The following is a 23,894-nucleotide window of genomic DNA, read 5'->3' on the forward strand; positions in this document are numbered from 1 at the left end:
TGGGAGGAAAGGATAAAAAGAGAAGTCTGTTTCTACTGCCAAATCCCTGTATATTTCTTCCCAATACTGATTCTACCCCTCCTGTCTGCATAGATAATGTCTATTCTGGATTTTGTATTTGAAATATCCATATTCAAGGGCTTTAGAAATATATTGTTTCATATGAATTCTTTCCTAAATAATGTCTAGTCAGTATTGCATGTTTTGAGAATTTATACAGATGGGGTAGAATGGTACATATTGCTTTTATGACCTTTTTCCTTTCACCATCTTATTTGTGAAATGCATCTTTGTGGATGTGTTTAATTGTGGTTCCTTTATCTTAATAGATGTATGAGCATTCCATACCCCTTCAAAGTTAGTTCTACTTATTGATGAACATTTGGGATGTTGCTATAAAAAGCAATGAAAATGCTGCTAGGATCATGCTTGGACATTGTGTTTAGAAGAGCAAGTTCAAGAGTTCCTCTGAGATATGGAGTAAAAAGTGAAATTTATGAGTCCTAAGTTATGTATAACAAGATAATGACAACTTGTTTTCCCAGTACGTGTAAGAATTTATGTAATTTCAGCAGTGCGTGTGTCTCAGCTAAAACTTGATGTATGAACAAATCAAAACTTTGATGTGTGAACAAATCAAACTTTTTGTCAATATAATGGTTGTAAATGGTTTTTCACGATTTGACTTTGGATGATCAAATTTTTTAAAAACATTTCTTATTCTATCTCCTTGGAGATATATAAGTTTATTGTCAAACTACACTATTCACCCTTCAGTACTTACTGTATAACTCTTAAATTATTTTAACAGATTCTAAGCATCATTTTTTGAATAACTGCTTCTCAGTGTACGCAGAGCCTCACAATTCAGTTAGTTTGTTGCCCTAGTAGGGTTTGGAAATGTCACTTATCAGCCTAATTCATAGAGTGTATTAAACTCTTGAAACAAGTGTATTTTTATCAATCTCTGCTTCCATTTCTGGTAATTTTTACTTTATTTATTTAGCTGCTATCCTGACTTTTGCTTTTTATTGTCACATATGTCTTCCTTTTTCTTGGGTAGAGTGTCTAGTTATAAATTTGGGTGTCTAGTCAGACTCACTACATTTGGGTGTCTAGTCAGCAACATTACGCAATGTGCGTATAAGCTTGGGGGATTTATTTATTTTAGTGTTTGCTCATTTGTATATTGACTCCCCCCACCCCAACATTTTAATTAGTGGGTTACAATTGTGCATAATGGTTGAATCTTGACATATTCATACATGCATACAATATTAACAGTGTAATTTGGCCAATAAGGTTCCTCAGTAAAACCTGAGGATATTAAATAACATTTTTGGGGTTTCAGAAAATAATAACAATATTGTGGTGTTTTAAAAGTTTTACACATCCTTTGACTCTGCCTTCAAAATAGTATAGCTTGATTCCTCTTCCCATTGATATATGCTGGATTTATTCTCTTGATTCTAATGAATAGAATAAAATGGAAGTGACAGTGTGTAGCAACTGAGATGAGGTCATAAAAAAAACATGGTGGCTTCTCCATCTCTCTCTCTGGGAATGTTTGCTCTGAGGGAAGCCAGCTGCCATGTTATAAGGACTCTCAGTAGTCCTATAGGGAGGTTCATGCGGTCAGGACCTGCAGGCCCCCTGCCAACAGCCATGTGTGTGGCTATTTAGGAAGCCAGTCCTTTACTCCAATCAAGCCATCAGATGCCAGAAGCCCTGGCTGACATACTGACTACAGCCTCAAGAGAAACCCAAAACCAGAGCCACAGCTTCCAGATTCTTGACTTACAGAAATCAATAAATAATATTTATTGTTTTTAGCCTCTAATTTTGGGGGATAAAGTTATAGAGCAAAAGATTCACTTCCCAAGATTAGGATGAGGGATTAAAGATGGGGCATAAAAAACCTTCACTATTATTTTCATCTGATCTAATAATTTACCTACACAGAAAGCTTCTTTGGTTATCACTTTTTTTTTCCTTTATTGAGACAAGGTCTCGCTATTTTCGAGTCTAGCCTTAAACTCCTGGCTGAGGTGATCCTCCTGATTTAGCCTCTGCAGCAGCTAGGACTACAGGTGTATGCCGCCATGCTGGGCTCCACTTCCTTCTTTTTATCCCCAGACCTTTGCTTTTCTGTCTGGATCATTTGTTTTATGTTAGAGTTTTGTCTCCAAGATTTACTATGGACTACAGGAAAGCTAGATTCTCTGATTCCTTGCAAATCTGCAAATATCTTTATTTCACCCTGACAAGTAAATCTATCTCAGTTGTGTACTAAATTTCTGGGGTTCCTTTCTCTTCCTCAGCACCCGGTAAGTCTTTTCCATTACTGTCTAGCTCCTTCCATTTTGTTTTAGTGGAGATGTTGCCAGATTCACGAAAGGAGAGACAGGGCACTGGGCTGTTCAACAGGAAGTATTTTGTGCTGGCACTGACTGGGTGGATTCTCATCCAAAATCCTGAAGGCAGTAGAGCTGCACCTTATGTAGTCCCTCTTTCCCCTCCACCCCCCATTACATATTTGACCTTTTGTTTCCCCTATATGGAAAAATACATTTCACATGGGTATTCTATACTATAAAATCATAAGGAAGTTACAACAGAACTGCACAGGTACAGGTGGCATAGGGGGGTATTCCAGCAGGGTTTCACACGCATCCTGAGTGTCAGAGAAGTTTTGCATGCGCAGTGAGTATCCGAGAAACACTGTGCATACGTGATTATTAAAAGTGCAACATTGTCTGACAATCACACATACAAGCACAGATCCTAGCCATGCTGCATAGTCTTGTCTTTGTTTGAAGAGGGCTCCTACAACAGATAATTATTTTCCTCCTTTCTAGCACATGATAAGTCCATCACCAGATGTTTGTTCTTTTTTTTTTTCCTTTTTTTTTTTTTTTTGGTACCAAGAATTGAACCCATGGGTCCTTAAACACTGACCCACATCCCCAATCTCTTTTGTTTTTTTATTTTGAGATAGGGTCTTGCTAAGTTACTTAGGGCCTCATTAAGTTGAATCTGATTTTGAACTTGAGATCCTCCTGCCTCAGCTTCCTGAGAGACATGTGCCACCATGTCTGGCTATTTTTTTTCCCTTTCTTCTTTGTGTGTAAGTTGTTATTTATTCCTTACAGTTTATAACATTTCTCCTTCATTCTTTTAATTTTGAAATGTAACCAAGATATGCTTAGGTTGATATCTCATCAATTCTGCCTGGAGGCCTGGAATATCTTGTCAATATACAGATGGGTTTTCAGCTCATAATAGTTGTCATTTTATCTTTTGCTTAATTTCTAATTTTAATTTGTTTCTCTTGGCATAGAAGCCCAGAAGCTGATAAGTCTGTCATTTAAAATTTTCTAGTGTATAGGAATAACTTTGGGATATTGGTTAAAATGCATATTGTATCCCAAGTACCAAAAAGCAAGCTCCTATCAACAAAGATTTAGGTAGAACCCTAACAGAAAGGCACTCTGTTGCAACAAGATGAATTAGTAATAAAATACATGAGCATAAAGTTGTTTATGATATTAGAGAGGTCACGTTTTTGCCTCTTTCAAGTTCATCCTCCAGCCTAGATGAGGTATGGGTATGCTCCAGAGAGACTTTGTCACAAATGCTTGCTTTGACCCTATCCCACTCCGAGTCATGTCACAGGTTGTATTAACAGGAGATGATAAGGGAAGAGATTCGTATTCTGGAGAAGGCAGAATTTAGGAAAGTTAAGAGTTTGACTCCCGAACTTTTCCTGAGTCCAAGTGGGTCACACAATTTGGACAGAGACCTGCACATGGAGCTGTTGACATTGATAGGTATTCCAGGCCACATAGATGGTGCCTGCTTCTCATTTGGAGATTTCAGAAGACAAGAAGCTTCCACTGGAGATCTGAACCAGCAAAACATGGTAGGCAAGCAAAGTCGTCCTACCCTTCTTCATTCCCCTAAGCTCTCAGAGGGCAGCAAATAGGACCCCCAGGGTTTCTCAGTTTCCAAAGGAAATTTCTCAGATTAGCTGAGGGTAGAAGCTATGAGCTGCTCTTCCCAAAGAGCAAGGGAACAGTGGGAATAACTTCCAAAAAGGGAAGTGCATGATTTGTGGTCCTTCAAAGGGAAGTGTTACAGAACTTAAGGCTAAACAGTGTCTAGAAAATAAGTCTACCAGCTATGCTGAAATCAGCAGATCAATAATCATTTAAAAATCAGACTCTGCCTACCTGCCCAATAACTGGATAGAACCAGCTTGTTTCTCCATGAAGAGAGGTCAGCAGGGTCCAGCTATTTCAGTCAAGGAACAAGCACTCCTGTCTCTTATCTAAGTCCAGTATCTTTTCTTCTTTCTCTTCTCTTTCTTCCAAACACATACCAGGTGATATGTAATGTGCTAGCACTGCTAATACTTGAATTTCATGAACTATATGTAACTGCATTTTAATAACAGAATTAGACAGAAAATACTAAGTTGGAATAGATTACTGGATAGGAAAACCTTTAATTTTCTCCCACGAATGAGAATGAGGAATGGGTTGAGGAGAATGATGATAGGTGGGTTATGAAAAAAGGTGACTAGGTTTTAATAATTTGACTGCGATGATAATTTCCACCTTTGTTCAGCTTTATACATTAGAAAGTACTGTAATTATCTTCTGAGTGTGAGAGGACATGCCTTAGAATGAAAACTAACCAGCTAAGACCAGGAGAACAAATTCCAAAAATCTGAGCTTTCATGAACTTGAATTAGCTTGGACACGCCCAGTGTTTAGCTTCATACTAAGTGAGATAATAATTTTCCATATTTTAAAGGCATTTTGAGATAAGTCTTTTATAGCCAAATTTTGGTATCTTACCAAATATTTATCAACATTTGGCACATTTATTTAAATAAATCTTTGGGGGGGGCGATACTGGGGATTGAACTCAGTGGCACTCAACCACTGAGATATACCCAGCCCTTTTTTGGGAGGGAGGGGATTTTATTTAGCAACAGAGTCTCACTGAGTTACTTAGCACCTTGCTTTTGCTGAGGCTGGCTTTGAACTCACAATTCTCCTTCCTCAGCCTCCAGAGCCTCTGGGATTATTGGCCTGCACAACAGCGCCTGACTAAAAAACATCTTTTCATGTCTGTCTCTTCCGTGTCATGGCAATATGGTCTGAGTGTTCATCTAAACTTTATAGCTGGCCAGCAATATGTAAATTTTAGAAGGCCTATATTAACTAATAGATATTCCTTTTCAACCTTTTACATCATTATGTTGACAAAAATCTTAGCTAAAGAATCAGGAAGTTAATTTTATTGTACATTTATTGAAATTGTAGAAGAGCCCAAACCTTTCTCTCTTATTTAAACTTCTCTAGAAAAGCAGTGGAAATAAACTGGTATAATTCTAAAATGATGTATATGCTATCAGAATGGCAATAATCTATAGGAAGTATAAATAAAACTTCAAAAATTAGATCTTCCTGAAAAAAAATGAATTATTAAATGGTTGACCAATTTCAAGCTGATAAAATTTTTATTGAATGCATCCTTAGTCAGTGCTTCTCTTTATGTCTGCAGTAATTAAAATATAATGAATATTTAAGTCAATAATAATTGGATTTGATTAAAGAACAAGCTTAGGTCAGTGAAAATTTTCAAATAGGTACAATCGAAGCATCTTTTTAAATTTTGTTTCTATTGTACGCTATTCAAGGAAAAACATTTGGGTCAGAGGCTGCATCTACATGTAACTATTGATTGTGAGTGGTATATGTAATTTCTTTCTTTCTTTTCCTCACAAGTAAAGATATGCCAAACATTGCCATATTAGCAAATAACTAAACTTGAGATTGCAAATACTCTAGAGATAATCTGATTAGTTTTGCATGCTTCTAGTCATTTTTCCCACTCCCCTGTCCAACTTTTCCAGTAAGACCTATGACATTGTTTCCATGCCATATGACCAAGCAGTAAAATGATTATTTCCCTGAGAATTTACTTTTCTGTGTAAGCTTTTATAAGTTTAAAATAACTCATGTTCAAACCAGTGAAAACTTCTTTTTATAAAACTGAAGATTGTTATTCTTTTCTTATCTTGCCATTCTCACATATTTTATTATTTTAAAATGTCTCTTAGACATTTTAGGAAGATCATTTAGGAAGAGCGTACAAATAATAAATTCATATTGTGTTAAATTGTGAATTTTTTTCACTTAAATTATTTTTGGAGTTATTTATCTGGAAATACAGAAAGATGAGTTCAATGAAAGATTTCAAGAGAACAATATAAATTAGTATTCTAGTTACCATAGATGAAATGATTCAAATCATCAGAAGAGAGCCAACCATGAAACAAGCCAAGACATCACGTAAGGGTGCTGGAACACATCAATAAGATTTAAACATTTGTCTTCATTTCATTACCATTTAACTTTCATTGACATCACAGCAATTCATTCTTTACAGGGAGGTTTGAATAATAAATAAATTTAAACACAAGCAAAAGGATATTTATTCATTGATTCATTCATTTAACAAATCATCATTAAGCACCTATGATGTGCTATGCCCTGTTGTAGACACTGGGTAATATAAGCAGTGAACAAAAGAAGCAAATTCTCTCTTCTCATGGAGTTCATATACCAGTGGGGGAAAGAGATGCATACAAACGGAAATGTATACATAATAATTCAGGAATTGATAGGTGCTATGAAGAAAAGTTATATCGAGTGCTGGAGGTATTGGTTCATATAGGTTGGGCAGAGAAGGCCTCCTTGAGGAAGAGATGATTGAAAAGAACTGAGAGTGGGCACAGTGGATTATGAGAGAAGAATAGGTCCAAGATTCAGAGGCATTCATGGCTTACTGCCGGGTCAATAAAATAGAAGGAGGTTGCTGTGACTGGAAATCAGTGTTTGTGTTGGGGGCAGTGATAAGAAGGTTGGGTGAAAGAAGGCCACCACACATAGGGTCTTGAAGATCAAGGTCTCAAAAACACTTTGGCTTCTGCTCTGAGATGGGAGTTCATTGGAGGAATTTGAGTGGAGGAATGAGAGCCATTTGCTTAGGACCTAAAAGGATCCATCTGGCAGATCTGTGCAGATTAGATGTGCAAAGCAGCATAAGTGGAAAGAAGTCCAGTGCTTGCAAATGTCCAGGGGAGAATTGGTGTCTTAGACCAGGATGGTGTGGCATATGGTTTCATTTGATGAGTTCAGCTAATGGCCTCCACACTTCTCCTCTTTCTTGGGCCTGGCTTGCCTGCTGAAAGATGAAAAATCATATGAATCAGGACCTATCATCCCAGCTGAGGCCCACATATATCAGCCAAGTAGCAGCTGTTCAATATGTAGGTGAGCCTCAGTCAAGACCAGAATAGCAGCTCAGCTTGCTCAACCAAGACCAGCGGAGGCTCAGCTCATAAATGTATTGTTTTAGGTGGAGATTTGACCTGGAAATATTGTTTTATTATATATAGATTTCACTGCATGGCATAAATGGCAATCAAAAAACAGTGAAAAATCAGCAACTGAAAGCAAGAATATGGATGATGAAGATACACACAGAATTCAAAGTGAAATCTTTGGCCAATATATTGTGACTCACTCAAATGAAAATTATAAAATAAAATCTGTCTCCAATGTGCATGCTCTCAAAGGAGGAAAAAAAATCAAATATCAGCATGGCTTTGGCTAGGAACCCAGACAGAAATAAAAAAAATCAGCTAAAGGCTGGCTTCCTTTTAGTCACTCTGTAGGAGAAATGTACCAAAATCACACAGCCCAATTGCTGCCATTATTATTATTATTATTATTATTATTATTATTATTATTATCATCATCACTATTATTATTTAGATGAAATCTTGCTATGTTGCTCAGGTTGGTCTTAAACTCCTGGGTTCAAGTGATTCATCCTGCCTCAGGCTCTTGAGTAGCTGAAAGTACATGTGTGTGCCATAGCACCTGGCAACCCAATAATTTCTTAAAGTAAGTTCAACAAATAGTCCATCATCAGTCATGGAACTGGGCTGTGGTCAATGCTGACCCTTTATCTGAGCAGGGCATTTCCCCCCAGTTGCTGTGAGTGCTACTGTCCAAGGCTCACACCTGCCAAGCCTTCCTAGCATTATCCTCAGCCCAAGGGTCACACCTATTAGAGATGCTTGGGAAGTTACAATCTACCCACTTAGAATTGATTAGTGCAGGGATACAAATGGCCAGCTCCTTGCCTAACAGTGGAATAACTGTGCTGTTCATGCCCCCAAAGCTGCTCCTGTGACCAGAATCAATTTCAGTAGAATCCCAATCCCGGATTAGCTCCCTTCTCCTGCCTGACCTGCTTTCCTCAGCTGATCAGGTTTCCTTTGAGACAACTGCCTTCATAAATCACTGAACAAAATTCCATGCCTCATTATCCATTGCTAGGAGTCCAGAAGCAAGACCAAGCATGAGTCAAATTGGAAAGTATTTCTAGGTAAGTGACGTCATAGCGCATGGATTCCATTTGGCATGACTGCCATCTTGAGTCATAATCACCATGATTGTCCCTCAGTAACCTTAGTCAGTGTTCTCTACATATTTTCCCAGTATATTATAAATAAAACCACTAACATGGTATGTGTAGCTTTAGGATATGGACTCTGGTACTGTAATTATTAAGAATGTGTCTGATGTCTAGAAGAACCAGGTCCATTTCAGTTTGGATGAAGTTGCTTTTGTCCTGACCACTTTATAAGCTGACTCCAATCATGTGGATGCACTGGTCTTACTGCTGTCCAGGAAACCATCACCACTAAGTCCCTCACTGAATTGTACTCCTGGATATGTCTATCTCTTTCTTCAGTCTCATGGCAACTGGGAACACTGGGACTGGGTTGTTCTGGAACACATAGGAAGATGAGTACTGCTAAGGGCCTCTAGTTTCTTGACTTTTTTCCAAAATAATCATTTCATTTTTTGGAAAGCATCACATTAGTGGCTTTGCATGCCAATGCAGTCATTTGCATATTAATGTTTATAAAAGCACTAGTGTGGGATTAAATAAATATATAGAACAGGATAATTTTGAGAGAGCTTACATTAAATCCCCTTTCAACTAATTTCCAGGAATTCTGCATTTGTTAAATTGGGTTTTATTAACTATTATTTTGTAAAACTACAAGTGCAGAGCATATTTTGTTATGACTATAAATGCTGTATTGAATTCGACCTGTAGATGAAAGTATGTATAAAAATGTCAGACCTCACAACTTTCATTCAGAATCACACTTTAAATTAGTATGACTGACTCTATAATACATATTTCATACAATTAAATGTCATGTTTGGATATGCAGAAATTTAGAATATCTAATGTAGAGCCAAAAGAGAGAGACATTAGAAATCTATTTCAATTCCTCTATTATTTGGTAGAAAAAAAAATTGTAAGTTAGAAATGTTAAGTGATTTGTTCAAAGTCATGGAGGTAATTAGTGTCAGATCTGGAATCAGAAAGCAGAACAGGAAACATATTCATTATAAGGTCTAAGTGTTGCAATTCTTGCTATTATTGAAAAGTTAAAAAAAAAAAGGCCTTGAAAATTAAATGGGTGTTGACAGTTATCAATATAATTATCTTAAATGGCTCACTTATCCATGCAATTCAGGCAAAACTCAGCACTGTAGTTTCCACCTAAATTAAATGTATATTTAATTCTATTTTCCATTGTGTAGAAATTAAGACAGAAAACCCTCATTCTATTATCCATTATGATATCTGGTTGCTTCCTCTTTAAAAACATTTACTTCACCGAGTCAAGTTGTATCTGTTTCTTGCACAGTTTTCTGTTACCTCATGCTGCCTCATGTCATTTATTACTGCTAGAGAGCTAGCAGCTTTAAGGAACAGGATGTGGCAATGTTGTGTTGAATGTCACTGGGTTAAGTTTGTCAATAGAGCAGCATTTCTCAAACTGCTAACATGTGCAAGAATCACCTGGAGATCCTGCTGAAAATGCAGATTTTAAAATGTAAGACCATAAGTGCAACATTTTTAAAATTCTATTTTCAATACCATCCCCAAAAATAAATGTTTGGGAAAATTTTAACAAAAATGCAAGATTTATAAGTATAAATCATTGTTGACGGAAATTAAAGAAGGCCAAATACATCCAAAGAGATCCCATGTTCATAGACTGAACGACTCAATGTTGTTAATATATTGAACTATACATTCAGCACAATTCTCACCAAAATCTCAGCTGAGTTTATTGTAGTAATTGACAAGCTTATCCTAAAGTACATAAGGAAATGCAAGGGGCTGAAATGATCTTAAGCTGGGTATTGTCAAAAAGACTACAGAAAACAAGTACTGGTAAGGATGAGAAGAAAAGTAACACTTGTACACAATTGGAAGGAGTACAAATTAGTACAGTCATTATGGCAAAGTATGAAATTTCCTCAAAAGTTAGAAATAGAACCAGCATAGGATTCAGCAATCCTACTACTGAACAAATAACCAAAGGAAATGAAATCAATGTCTTAAGATTTAGCTGCACTCCCATGTAAACTGCATTACTATTAGCAAAATTGAGAAATGGAAACAATCTAAATGTCCATCAACTGATGAAAGAATAAAGGAAATTTATTGGTACATATACAACGATGGTACATATACACAATAGAATACTATTCATCCATAAGAAAGAATGAAAGTCTGTAATTTGTGCTAACAGAGTTAGGAGAAAGAAGCTTTGGTGTGCTATTGCATAGTAGGGTAAAAATAATGTTTTGAACATTTCAAAAATTAAAGAAAGAAGAAAGTTTTCATATAAAGAAATGATAAATATTTGTGGAGATAAATATGTTTTACCTGATTTAAATATTACACAATGTACACCATGAATGAAAACTTCATATATTCCCACATAAATATGTATATTTTGTGGTTTTGACACTTAAAAAAATAAATTCAACTTTAAAAAAATTTTGGAAAAGAACAAAGTTGAAGAGATAATGCTTCAGATTTTAAAATTACTACAAAGCTATAGTAAATAAAGCAGTTTGGTACTGGCTTAAGGACAGACATGTTGATTGATGAAATGGTAGTGAGGGTTCAAAAATAAACCAATACACTCATAGTTAATTGATTTTTAAAAAGATACCAAGATGATATAATAGGGGAAATTATTCTCTTTAATAAATGATGCTTGAACAACTGGATATCCATATGCAAAAGGTGGACATAAATCTTATGCCTTAATAAAAAATTAATTGAAGATGACTCAAACACCTAAATATACAGGATAAAATCATAAATATTCTTAGCAGAAAAGCAAGGGAGAAAACTTTGTGACCTTAGACTAGGCAATGATTTCTTAGGAATGACACCTAATGTACAATCAGACAAATGATATTGAATAAACAGGATATTATATAAATAAAAAATTATGTGCTATAATGGGTACCACCCAGAAAGTAAAATAAAAACCCACTGAATGGTAGAAAACATTTGCAAATCATATATTTGCTAAGTTATACTAAAGAACTCATTACTCAATAATAAAAGAAAAGTGATTCAATTCAAAATGGACAAAGGATTCGAATAGATGCTTTTCTAAAGAATTTATACAAATGACTAATTAGCACATGAAAAGAAGTTCATTAGTTCTTTAGGAAATGTGAGTCTAAGTTATAATGTATAACATATCAACTAGGAGGGTTATAATAAAAATATAAGCAATAACAAGTATTGGTCAGAATATGGAGAAATTGGTATCCTCATATATTACTGAAAGGAATATAAAATGGGGCTGGTAAGTACTTATTTGAAACAGATTGGCAGCTTATCAAAAACTTAAACATAGAGCTATCATGTTTTCCAGAAATTCCACTCCTAGCTATATGACCAAGAGACATGAAAATAGTATATTCACAGAAAAATTTCTGTGTTCGTAGTAGCACTATTCATAATAGTCAAAAATGGAAACAACACAATGCCCATCAACTGATGCATGGACAAATGTGGTATATTCATCAAACAGGATATTATTCAGAATAAAGTACTAATAATACTCCATAACATGGATAAGTATTGCAAATATTTCAAGTTAAAGAAATCAGACCCCAAAAGCAAATTAATATATGATCCATGTATGTGAAATTTATACGAATTTAAATAAAATGTCCACAATAGGCAGATCCATAGAGGCAGTGGATAGGTGGTTACTAGGAGTTAGGGAAGGGAAAGAGTGAGGAGTGACTGCTGATGGAGTCCAGGATTTCTTTCTTGGAGTTATGAAGATGTCTGGGAATTAATGGCGATGATTGCACAGTGTTGTGAATACATGAAAATCCCACTGAATTGTATACTGAAAATGGATGCATTTTATGACAATGAATAATCTCAAGGTTTTAAAAACAAAAGACTGGAGTGGGGCCCAGAGTTCTGGTTTTCTAAATGCTCTGGGTGACATCAATTCTCCTGGTCCACAAAGTATAGTTGAAAGAACAAAGATTAAGAGAACTCAATCCAAAGTCAGGGTGAGACATTGTTTTAGTCAGCTTTTTGTGTGTGTGTGACCAAAAGACCCGACAAGAACATGTAGAAGAGGAAAAGTTTATTTTGGCTCACAGTTTCTAAGGTTCAGTCAAAGGTCAGCTGACTCCATTGCTCTGGGCCCAAGATGAGGCCATGGTGGAAGGACATGGCAGTGAAAAGCAGCACAGGACATGGAAACCAGCCAGGAAGTAGAGAGAGCTCCACTTACCAGAGACAAACTATAAACCAAAGGCATACCCGCAGTGACCTACATCCTCCAGTCACACCTTACCTACCTAGAGTTAATAACCAATTAATCCATTCAAATAGATTCAACACTGATTAGGTCATAGCTCTCATGGTCTAATCATTTCACCTCTGAGCCTTCTTGCATCATCTCACACATGAACTTTTAGGGAACATCTCATATCTGAACTATACAAACCTTCTACTTCTGAACATATTATCAAGGTGTAATTGTACATTACTAGAAAGGAATTTCTCTCTTCTATCTCCCCTGGTAAAATGCTAAGTCCCCACCCCCGCCCAAAAAAAAAAAAAAAACAGGTCTTGGGTCAATGTGTGATGTACATATCTCAGAATGAGACTTGAACTTGGCTCCTTTATGATGATGTATGCCACTAGTCCCCCAGTTCCTGAAGGTCAGTCAGAGTGGGCTCTAGTGGTCAATCAGAGTTACTGCATCTGGGAGACTACACTTATTTTGTATGTTTGTTAAGAACTGTAACAGGCAGAGTCCTACCAGGGAAACAGAAACCATTCAAAATATATAACACTTTTTTTAAAAAGTGCTATTGAGAGTTGGTCACATAGGTGACAGATGAACAGAGAGGCCAAGTTTAGTTACAATAGGAAACCACTAATAACCCTGGACTAGATAAGGCAAGGGGAAGAGATGATGTTAATGAAGTCCATGGATCAGGTTATACCTAAGACATTGAAAACATAGTGAGTATGTTCTGCAGGAATTAGAGACAGAGGGACACACCTGGAAACACCATGCAATCACGGGGATCAGAGAGGAAACACCCTGGCTTCTCCCTTTCTCCGACCCTTCAGGTACCTGGAACGGCATCCCATTGATGGAAGCTCTCTGAAAACCAGCTCCCTCGTGAACTGGGGAAAACAGCCCATGATAGGGATCAGCCCCTCTGAAATGCATGGGGCATGAGCAGGGGAAAGAAAATTATGATCACAGAACAAATGAGCAAAAGAGTGACATAAGACCCTTAAGGACGTGTAAATTTGTGATAATAATCATTGTCAAGGAAAAAGAAAAATGGGAAAACTTGGTTGAAAAGCGATTATCCTGCATGCTTCTTGACTTTGGCTGCATAATAACCCAGGAAGGTTAAAAAAATTCCCTGCCCAGGCTATATCTCAGATCAATTATTTTAGGATCTCTTGGAACCCAAGCATTAGTATCTGTTAGAACTATCTAGAAGGTTGCAACATGCAACCAATATTAAGAACCAGTACTGTGGGAGAAGGAATTGAGCAGGTAATATTTTCTGTTGCTTACTATTAGGAATTATAATAATAAAGGGCATCCCTTTTCTATTAATCCTATGTTAGAGTAGCAAAATGCCTTGAGCAAGACAAGAAAGGAAGATTTCACAAATGGGATCATTTTCAAGATGATATAACATTTTGGAAAGACACATCTTAAAGGCCAGCAAATGTTTTGAACCAAGAGTTCATCAGAGAGTCTGCTTAGGGGAAGGGAGGGCATCAGTATCCGCTTATGGAAATAAGAGAAGTTAAGGTAGTGAATTCAAGAGAATTTAGACAAATCAGTTGGACATTGTAAACAGGGCAAAACAAGAAAAGAGGCAGAATGAAGAAAGGATTGCCGCCCTTCCACCAAGTGACAGGATCTAAGAACATAGCAAAAACTAGAAGCAGGATCACGGTCTGTAAGCAGGAGTGCGTGTGCTACTTATGGTTGCCCAGGAAACGGGAGCCTTTTCCTTATGCTAATGACAGTATAATGAGGCAAACCACATGCCATGTGTATGCAGTAAAGAATAATTAGAGGTGGAGTCACACCTGGTCCAGGGAGCGTCCTTTAGGAGTACTAAGTAGGAAGCTGGGTGAGATTTCTGGGAGAGACTGTGAGGTGTGAGGGGGATGAATTTGATGTAAGTGAAAGCAAGAAGTTGAGCCTTCTGTGGAGAGTCTAAGAGGTATGAACCATGTGACTACTTCTCCATGTTCTTTTAAGACTGACTTCACCTGGGAAGAGGGGCTCCAGGCAGCTGGGGCTTAGCTGTCTCTCCACTAAGGAAGCACAAACATGTGCTTCAGGAAAGACAATGCAATTTACAAAGATTGCCCTGCCCTCCTTAAAATATGTATCATATTTATTTTTAGTCATCTCGCTTCCTTCATCACTGAAAAATTCTAGTTTTATGTTTAACATTTTAAAAATTTTAATATTGTGAAAAGCTTTTCTGCACAATAATTTTCATAGAAACTTTCAAGTATTTTTCCTATACTAGGAAATAAATTTGAACAAAATATTTTACTTTAGGTTGTTTCCTTTTCAGTGATTGAAGCAGGAAACAAAATGCTTCCATGTTTTGGAGGAGTGCTTCTAAAAATTTAATGTGGCCAAAATCACCGCAGGGGATCTTTTTAATTATAGTATAAATTCTGCAGGCCTGAGGTGGGGCCTGACATTCTGCATTTCTAACTGGATTCCAGATTATGCCATTTTTGCTGGTCCAAGGACTTCTCTTTGAGTGACGAGATTTTAATTTATAGTTCTTACCAGAAAATGGAAATAGTAATTTAGTACTTAAATACCTACCAAACACAATGTTTTTTTTTGTTTCATGAAATACTTTTTACTTTTTGAAACAATTTTCATAAGAATTGTTTTATTTTTATAAATAATATGAACAACATATAATTATTAAAAATTCAATAATTATAGAAATATATGGTATAAAGTAAAAGTCTAACTTCATCTCCATATTTCTCTTCAATCTCTTCCACTGCACTTCACTGCACTAAACACTTTGTACATATAAGAATAAATGGAGAAGTATAATGAGTACTTTGTTATTTATTGAGAACTTTTACATTATATTTAGAAGTGGATATACATGTTTATGAACACATGTAAGTATGTGAGAGACTATATTATATGCAATTTATATTATATATATGCCATTTTCTTCCACATTTAAAAAAACTCAAATTGATATCTTTCCATGTCAATATTAACTTAATTAATTTTATTACTGCATACTATTCTATTCTATTGATTGAAATTATTCCCATCAGTCACTTTTAGAAAAATATAAGCACTTTTACATAGATTTTTATACAGATATATTTTTGTAGGCTGATGATAAGTTAATTTTCAATTGGGCAAATTAATCTAAAACTGACCTCCAAAAGTATGGTGAATATTTCCCTATTTTCTCATTAAACATTACATACCATAACTCTTTTAAACTTATTACGAACTTTATACATTTTTGTTATTTTTAATTGCATTTCCTCAATGGCAAGTTTAAAATTTATTCACATATTTATTTACCATTTATTATTTATTCTTTTGAAAATTGCTTATATACTCTTTTCGTTTTTATCTTTGTTGAGCTTTTTTCATATTGATTAGTGAAAACTCTTTGTGTATGATGGATGTTAACTCTTTGTCTGCTATATGTACACACACATTTTTGTCAAAGTGTTGTATCTGTTGAGTGAGGAGCATTGTTTTTGAGTTTGCATCCTGATGTTACCAGCTGGCAGCCATGAGACCTTGGATAAAATTATCCAACTTCTCTAGTTTTTTTGATTATTGTTTTAGTCAGCTTTGTGTATGTGTGTGTGTGGGGGGGGTGGCTATGACCAAAAGATCTGACAAGAATAATAAAAGAAAAAATTAATTTGTGGGCTAATGGTTTCAGAGTTCTTAATCCATGAATGCCAAGTCCATTGCTCTGGCCCAGAGGTGAGGCAGATCATCAAAGTAGAAGAAAGCATTTGGAGGTATGACACCAGGAAGTGGGGTGGGAGAGGTGTCTCTCCTCATCAAGACAAAATACATACCCCAAAGACACCCCCATTGACCCATCTCCTTCAGCTACACCCTACCTACCTACAATTTCCACCTATTTTATTCCTATTAAGCAACTAATGTACTGACTACGTTAATTCTCTGATGGCCCAATCATTTCACCTCTAAACCATAATCCCTGTTAAATGGAATAATAATGGTATGCATTGTGTACTAAATGTCAGGTACTTATTCTTTCCCTGTGGTATAAATGATATCTGGATCATAATTATTTTGCTATTTTTTATGTACTTTTGCAGATGACATTTAGAATCAACATAAACAACTTCATTTAAAATTACTCTCAGAACATTAATAGAGATAACGTAGAATCAATAGAAGATTTTGAGAAACAAGCTTGAACTTTTATAAATTGAGGTTTTCTGTTTCAACTCTTATTTATCGCTTTCATGTTGTTTAGGTCTTATATTCTGCCCTTAAACACTTCTTTTAATATATTTAATTTTTTATGGGGGGATAGATATTATACTCATTACTGTTTTCAATGAGATCTTTTTATTATTTGTTCATTGTTCATATATTGAGTGTCTATGCTTTTTGTATATTTATCTTATTTTAGACATCTTGCAGATTTCTTACATTTTTCTAATATATATTTTATTTCATTACTTTGAATTTTAATGTGAAAAATTTGAATATTACCCCCCGTATTCATCAATGCTTTTTGATCTCTTTTCTGGAAACTTCAAGAGTATTTTGGATAATGAGAATTTGTGACATTCTTGCCTTACTTCTGATTTTAACAGCAACCCTCCTTACTGAGGTTCACTGTAGTTTTCTTAATCTGTCTAATTTAGGAAACCTCTTTTTCTGACTTCCTAAGAACTTTTTATTTTGTAAATCAGAAATGGCTAATACATCCTGTGGAATAAGTTTCCAATATCTATTGAGATGTTTTGTTCTTTTATTCTATGAAACTAGCAATTGACAATCATTATTATGTCATTACTATGACATTCTTGCATTCTTAAAACAAACCTTCCTTAATCACCATGCTTTGTAATTAAGATGTCAATACAGTGAATTTGAAAATATTTTATTCACCACGTACATTTGTGTTCAGCTTAGCGTTGGTCTTTCTGGTTGTTTCTATCCTTATTGGCAGAATGTCAGCATTGTTTTAGCTGTGTGTTATTATTCAGGAAGGTGTTTGTCTTTTAATGACTGGAATAGATTATAACTGTCCAAATGATTGCTTCCTCATTAAAATTTTGATATAAACCCACCCTCCCAAACCCAGTAAAGCTTACTGTCAAATTAGCATATATGGAGGTAAAAAGAGTTAGATCTTTGGCTACCATTTAAAGTTCTTCAATACTATTGTTTTTCTAATTTAAAGTATATTTAAAAATCAATGAGCATTCAAAAACATTCATATAATGTTCTTAAATTTTTACTTTTAAAATATTTTCCCATTTTTACTTGAGAGGATTTGCAGGCCTATCCTTTTCTGTCTAAAATGTCAGCATAATACCTTGTATACATTATCTACCCTGCGGAGACATATTGGAGTAAGGCTTCTCAGAGGTAAATCAGCATAAAGGTGCCTTGATTAGTTTAGGAGTTAAATACCGTTTCTTTGAGGACTCCCATGTACCCCGGAAGACTCCATTAGAGACTCTAGGGTTATATTTTTGTAAACATTCTATACAATAATGTTTAATTATCCAAACTAGAGAATAATAAATAAATGTGAACATTATCTTAGAATGCCATTGTCTTGATCTACTCAGCCCATCCACAATCACTAGAAAGAAAGCAGAATATCTTATTGCAGAGGATGCCATCTCTTGATCCAGAACTCTCTATGATTTCTTTGCAAGGAGTCTTTTCCATTGGTTTATTTCCCCCCTAGTTACTCCATGTTTTTTATTTTCCTCAGTGAATCCTTGAATTTAGCAACAGATTTTTTACTCCTCCCTATTATAATTATCACCCTAGCTACAGGAAAGTAATTTTCCTTTATATCCATCAGTTATTGCTTTAATAACACTACAAAATAAATTCACCTTTAAATTCTCCCGAGAATTCAGTGGTTAACACTAAGCACTTACTCTCAAGCTTGGGTTCTCCAGTGGGCTGCTATTGTTTCATCTAGAATAGGCTTTGGTTGGGCATCTCCATATCTTACCCTGTGTTCTAAGGCTGAGGCTCTTGATTGGAATTGGATTCAGGTCTATTACATGTTTCATCTCAGGGCCGAGGCTTAAGAAGTGACGGCCTGGGCTGTTTCCTTCTCATGGATGATCACAGTTGCCAAAAGCCTAATCCCAACATGCAGATGAAGTCACATCTCCCAAAATCTTCTGCTCAAAGCAAGTTACTCAGATTCAAGGATGGGATGGTTCATAAGACTCACTGTTTGTATTTACAATTTTATTAAAAGGGAGTGAAGAATGGTGGTGAATTTTTAAATCTGTGATACCACTGAGATCATATCATTTCTAGACTTTCTGTGCTTCTTCTAGGTTTTTGATCCTTCATCAAATCCTCTATATTCAAGCCAAATTTTCATACCTTATTCTCTGGCTTTTTCATCAGAAAGCTCTCATTACCCAGGCTCCACCTTGGTAATGCACTAGAGCAATGACTAGAGAATAAAAAATTCCCAATGGTTTCCACGTGTTCTTCACAGGAGTAGAGCTGAACAGTTGTTATTTAACATAGTTCAATTGCCAGAGCCATAAACGTGTTGGTTCCTTTCCAGATTTGTTCTTTAGCAACACTAGAGGGGATTTTCATTAAGAAGACCTCATGCCAACTTGAAGTTTTTGTCTGCAAAGATTAACAAATAATCTCAGCTTCGAAGCTAATTTTAATTGCCTCTAACCCTTTAGTAATTAACCTATTTCCTTTAAGATGCCAGAAGAAAGTTACTGCTGTTATTTTTCTCCATGTTGGAAGATTTCGCCCTTTGCAAAATTATCTGAGTATATAGTGATGCTGTTGATACTCCAGTGTAAGCCCTCAGCCAATTTGTGGATTCACCACACCTATAGGATGTATCCATTCCTTCCCACATCAACTGTTCACATTTCTGTCACATACTGCAGGGCAGCCTAGAAGTATAGTGGGTTTAATGGCCTCTAGAAGAAACCTTGAACCAATGAGGAACTAACTAGTTCCTATTATTCTGTGTGGCACATTCACAGAGTGATTCAGGGGGAAGAAACCTGCTCACAGTAGCTTCTTTTCCTCACCTCACTCCTCATTCTCTTGCAGCACTTCCTAGGATCACCTGTCAAATAAACTATCTATACCCATATACTTGTCTCAAATCTGGCTTATAAAGAAACCCAAACTAAAGACAGCTGGTGGGTAGAAAAAGCCGAGAGCTCTCCCTGATGCACACAAAGCTCAGAGCACCTAAGTCAATAAAGCAACGTAATTTATGTGTAGATAAAATAGCTGGCAGATGGCATTGCTCTGTGAGAATGACAAGTTAAGATAAGTAGCTGCCCAATACCAAAAGCAAACATAGAAAGAAAAACTCCACCAGATGTTAGTCTGTGTTTGAAACAGAGAGAAGTGAAATTTGGTCCTAAGAAAGGAAATAATCCCTGATGCTCTTGTCTCTTCTGCTGTGCAATATTTTCACAAGCTCCTTTCTTTCTATGGCTGCCCCTTGGTCTACGATCCCCTTGCTCTGACTGTTGTTCAGAAGAGGTGACTGTGGTCCTGTGCTCATGATTTCCAGGAAAACAGATTTTGCATCCGACTCATAAGCTTCTAAGAGTGGCAGACCCTCTAGTGCCCCAGCTTGTATCTTCTTGCAACCAGGTTTGTGAAGGCATCACCCACAACACTGTGCATTATCTTCAGCACCTATCTCTTACTGTCTTCCTAGGAAAGATGGCTTCTCTGTTGCTATCTCTGAAGATGCCTTCCACATACTACACAAACCATTCTGAAGAATGTGCAATCCTTAAAAGTGTAAGATCATGAACTCCCTCCTGGGACAACTCCTGACCAATGGAACAAGAAGGCTGATGGGCCATTTCTGCTGCCATTTGTCTTTCTAGTGGGCAGATACTTTTGAGATATATTCTATGCAATTGCTCAGAATACCCTCTGGAGGACTGAGCCCCATTTGTCCATGATGCTATAGAACTTGGTAACCACCCTCTTTGTTTCACTCTTTCTAGTCTCCCACCATGGCTCCTGGGGATGGAACTATCCAAAGCAAATTTTCTACAGGCACACGTGTGTGATTAGTTCAACCTTCTGGGAACCCCAGTGCTGCTTATGTCTTTATTTCCCTGTTTCTCTTTTTTCAGTGTCTTTTCACATACCTCCTCACACCAATTTTCTGACACCAACATGGTCTTATCTTGGCTTAAAATGAACAAAGGGGTAAAGATTTAAAAATTAAAATTTTGAGGGTTAGGAGTGTAGCTCATTGGTAAATTGCTGGCCTAGCATGTGTGGTGTTCTGGGTTCAATTCCCAGTATGGGGGGAAAAAACTCAAAAAACTTTTTGGGCTGGAGTGGAGCTCACTGATAGAAAATGTGCTTAGCATGCTCAGGTCCTGGGTTCAATCTACAGCACCAAAACAAACAAACAACAACAACAACCACAAAGATTTTACTGCTTACTGCATTTAAGGTATTAAGTATTTACAATTTTTATAATTAACTATTTGGAAAGATACAAACAATTGTTTATAAATTTTACATCTGCATATTCATGTGAAATTTTGAGAACTGATCTTTCCCACTTCTCCTTTTATGGACCTTCATTAGTTCCTACTTTTGTGTAAAATAGTTATACCTGTGGATGCAAATTTTGTGGAGATTTTTTAAAATTTATTTTTATGCAGTGCTGGGTATCAAACCCAGGACCTCATACATGCCAGGCAAGCACACAACCACCAAACTAAACCCCCAGACCTCAAATGGAGCTTTATTGATTCTGAAAAATGCTTCTTCATATTCACAACACATGGGCAAGCACTATTGAGAATACAGGGTGGTTAAAATGTGGTTGCTGAAATCAAAGCAATCTAATGATGAAATGGGAAGAGCTTTACAAGTAGACAAAGAATGTGATAAAGATGACTGTAAAGAGTTAACAAGGTGTTTTGGTAGAGAGGGAAATGTGGACTTCACAATGTTCTTCAGTTGACTAGTGAAGACTTCACAATGTTCTTCAGTTGACTAGTGAAGTTGCACCAGACTGAGACCAGCAAAGGCAATAGTCAGTTTTTGCTACAATAGTATAAATGCTCATGTTTGGTTGGCTAAAGCATTTTGAAGAAGTATTTTTAAATTTAATTCTTGAAAGCATTTTAATGGCTCTAGTTATTTCAACCTCCAGAGGCATTTCAACAGGTTTTAGTATGGTAGCATTGAATACAATGTCTATCCCCTCCAAGTTAACCTTTAGAGTTATGAGGTCTGTTTTTCCTGAGATTGTGGTGCATTTTGGGGGTATTATGACTTTTCATTCCTCCTGGATTTTTTTGCTTGTTTATGAGAATTTCATTGCTATTCATGAGTAGATGACAGTTTGAAAGACGTAGAAAGAATTAGACATAAAAATAAAGATTACATAATTCATGTCATCCCTAATTAACTATATTGTATTTTCTAAGAGCTACAGATGTTCTATTACTCCTAACAGTCTGTTCACATATTATTTATGCCACACAAATAGGATGTTTGTTAGCTTGAAACACATAAGCAATCCTGTGGGCTTCTTTAAATTAAAAAAAAAAAAAAGGTGGTTTGGTTGTATATTAGCCATGGGTCTCTAATTTAGTGCATTCAGATACTTCAGTATCTGGAGATTTACTGAGTTTGGCAAGATTACCCCTGAATCTCTGTGGGATTAGCTAATTTCTGTAGATTATAAGTACACAATGCTCCTTTGGCACACATTTCAAATGCAAACCAGCCAGTCTAGAGCCTCACTCCTCAACTCCTCTGTGGGCCTCTCATTCTCCTTTGTCCATCTACCCTAATCTCCCTTAGACCAGGGAAGTTTTTATGGCAACTCTTTCAAAGAACTAAATTCTAAGTATTGGCTTTTTCCCTTTTGGTTTCTTTGATTTTAAGGAAGTTTTAGTAAACAAAATACTTGAATCAGAAACTGTGAAAAATTATGAGACAAATACAAGCTACTGTCCACTTACCCTAATCTCCCCAGGGCCAGGTATCAGGCAACTACCATGAACCCTATGCCCAAACCATTTGTTAAGCACACACATAGTCTAAAACAAGCGTAAGCAAAGCTTGAGAAGAAAATAAGTTCTTAGTCATGGTGACCTCAAGAGCAGGGGTTAGAGAACAGGATTTTGACGACTACTTTCTGTAGAATGATTTTTAAGTATGAGGCTATGGTCAGTTTTTATTTTTCTATTTTTCCCTAGTTTCAAATTTTAAAAGTCATTCTGAAAACTGGTGAAATTCTCTTAAAGCATATTTCATAACTTTATATTATTCTTATAACTCATCCAGAGTTTGAATCTCCTTTGTAGGATAAAATGAGCAGAAATTTTGCCTTTTAATTAGGTTTGTAAAATGATATGAGGTGTGAATTTGTAAGGGAGGGGTGTGTATAGGCTACTTACCAAATTGGGATCAGTCAGGTAAATACATGGAATTCTGAGCTGTGTTATTTTTATTTATTTACTTATTTTGAGACAAGGTTTTGCTCAGTTGCTTTGGATCTCACTAAATTGCTGAGGCTGACCTCAAATTTGCAATCCTCCTGCCTCAGTCTCCTGAGTCACTGAGATTACAGGCATGTGTGCTACTGTGCCTGGCTCTAATCTTTGTTCTTATTTCAAATCAATGCCATTTGGAAGGAGGATGAACAATTCTATTGAAGGAAGTGACATAATACTATTTTCTTTAATACAAGAGGTATACATTATAAGAAAAAAAATACAATTAGAAGCTTTTTATGGCATTCTTTCAAAGGATATCTTTGTGAGTTCTAAGAATTGGCTTTTTCTTCCCCTCTGGGATCTTTGATTTTTAAGAAACTTTTAATAAACAAGGTACTTGAATCAGGAACTGTGAATAACGGAGAGACAATAATGCTAAGCCATGATCATGATCATGATTCAAATAACTTAGCTAGAGCCTTAATTTTTATTGAAAAGTACAATTTCAAAGATTGAAAGAGATCTAGGCCATTTTTACTGTTCAAGTCTCCCAGTATATGGGTTAACTTTCAAGAATTCAAGCAATATTATCTTTCAACCCTTCAGCTTCCTGTGGTAACATACATGCAAACTTCTGTGGGGATCATATTAGG

The 23,894-nt window shown here is 36.1% G+C and overlaps 1 protein-coding gene across 2 annotated transcripts in view; it reads right to left on the minus strand.

The window, feature by feature from the left end:
- The window catches only part of Ankef1 (ankyrin repeat and EF-hand domain containing 1), a 61,127-nt gene that overhangs the window by 22,107 nt on the left and 15,126 nt on the right, over positions 1–23,894 (minus strand). Inside the window, exon 2 of one of the 2 annotated variants that reach the window (XR_013090796.2) lies at positions 6,485–7,260. The exons of the other annotated variant lie outside the window; for it this stretch is intronic. The gene's annotated coding sequence lies outside the window, so the exon portion shown is untranslated. Of the gene's footprint in view, positions 1–6,484; positions 7,261–23,894 lie in introns of those variants that run through there. 2 annotated transcript variants of the gene reach the window in all.

This window comes from Callospermophilus lateralis, chromosome 3 (assembly GCF_048772815.1).
Source record: "Callospermophilus lateralis isolate mCalLat2 chromosome 3, mCalLat2.hap1, whole genome shotgun sequence".
Taxonomy (NCBI): Eukaryota; Metazoa; Chordata; class Mammalia; order Rodentia; family Sciuridae; genus Callospermophilus; species Callospermophilus lateralis.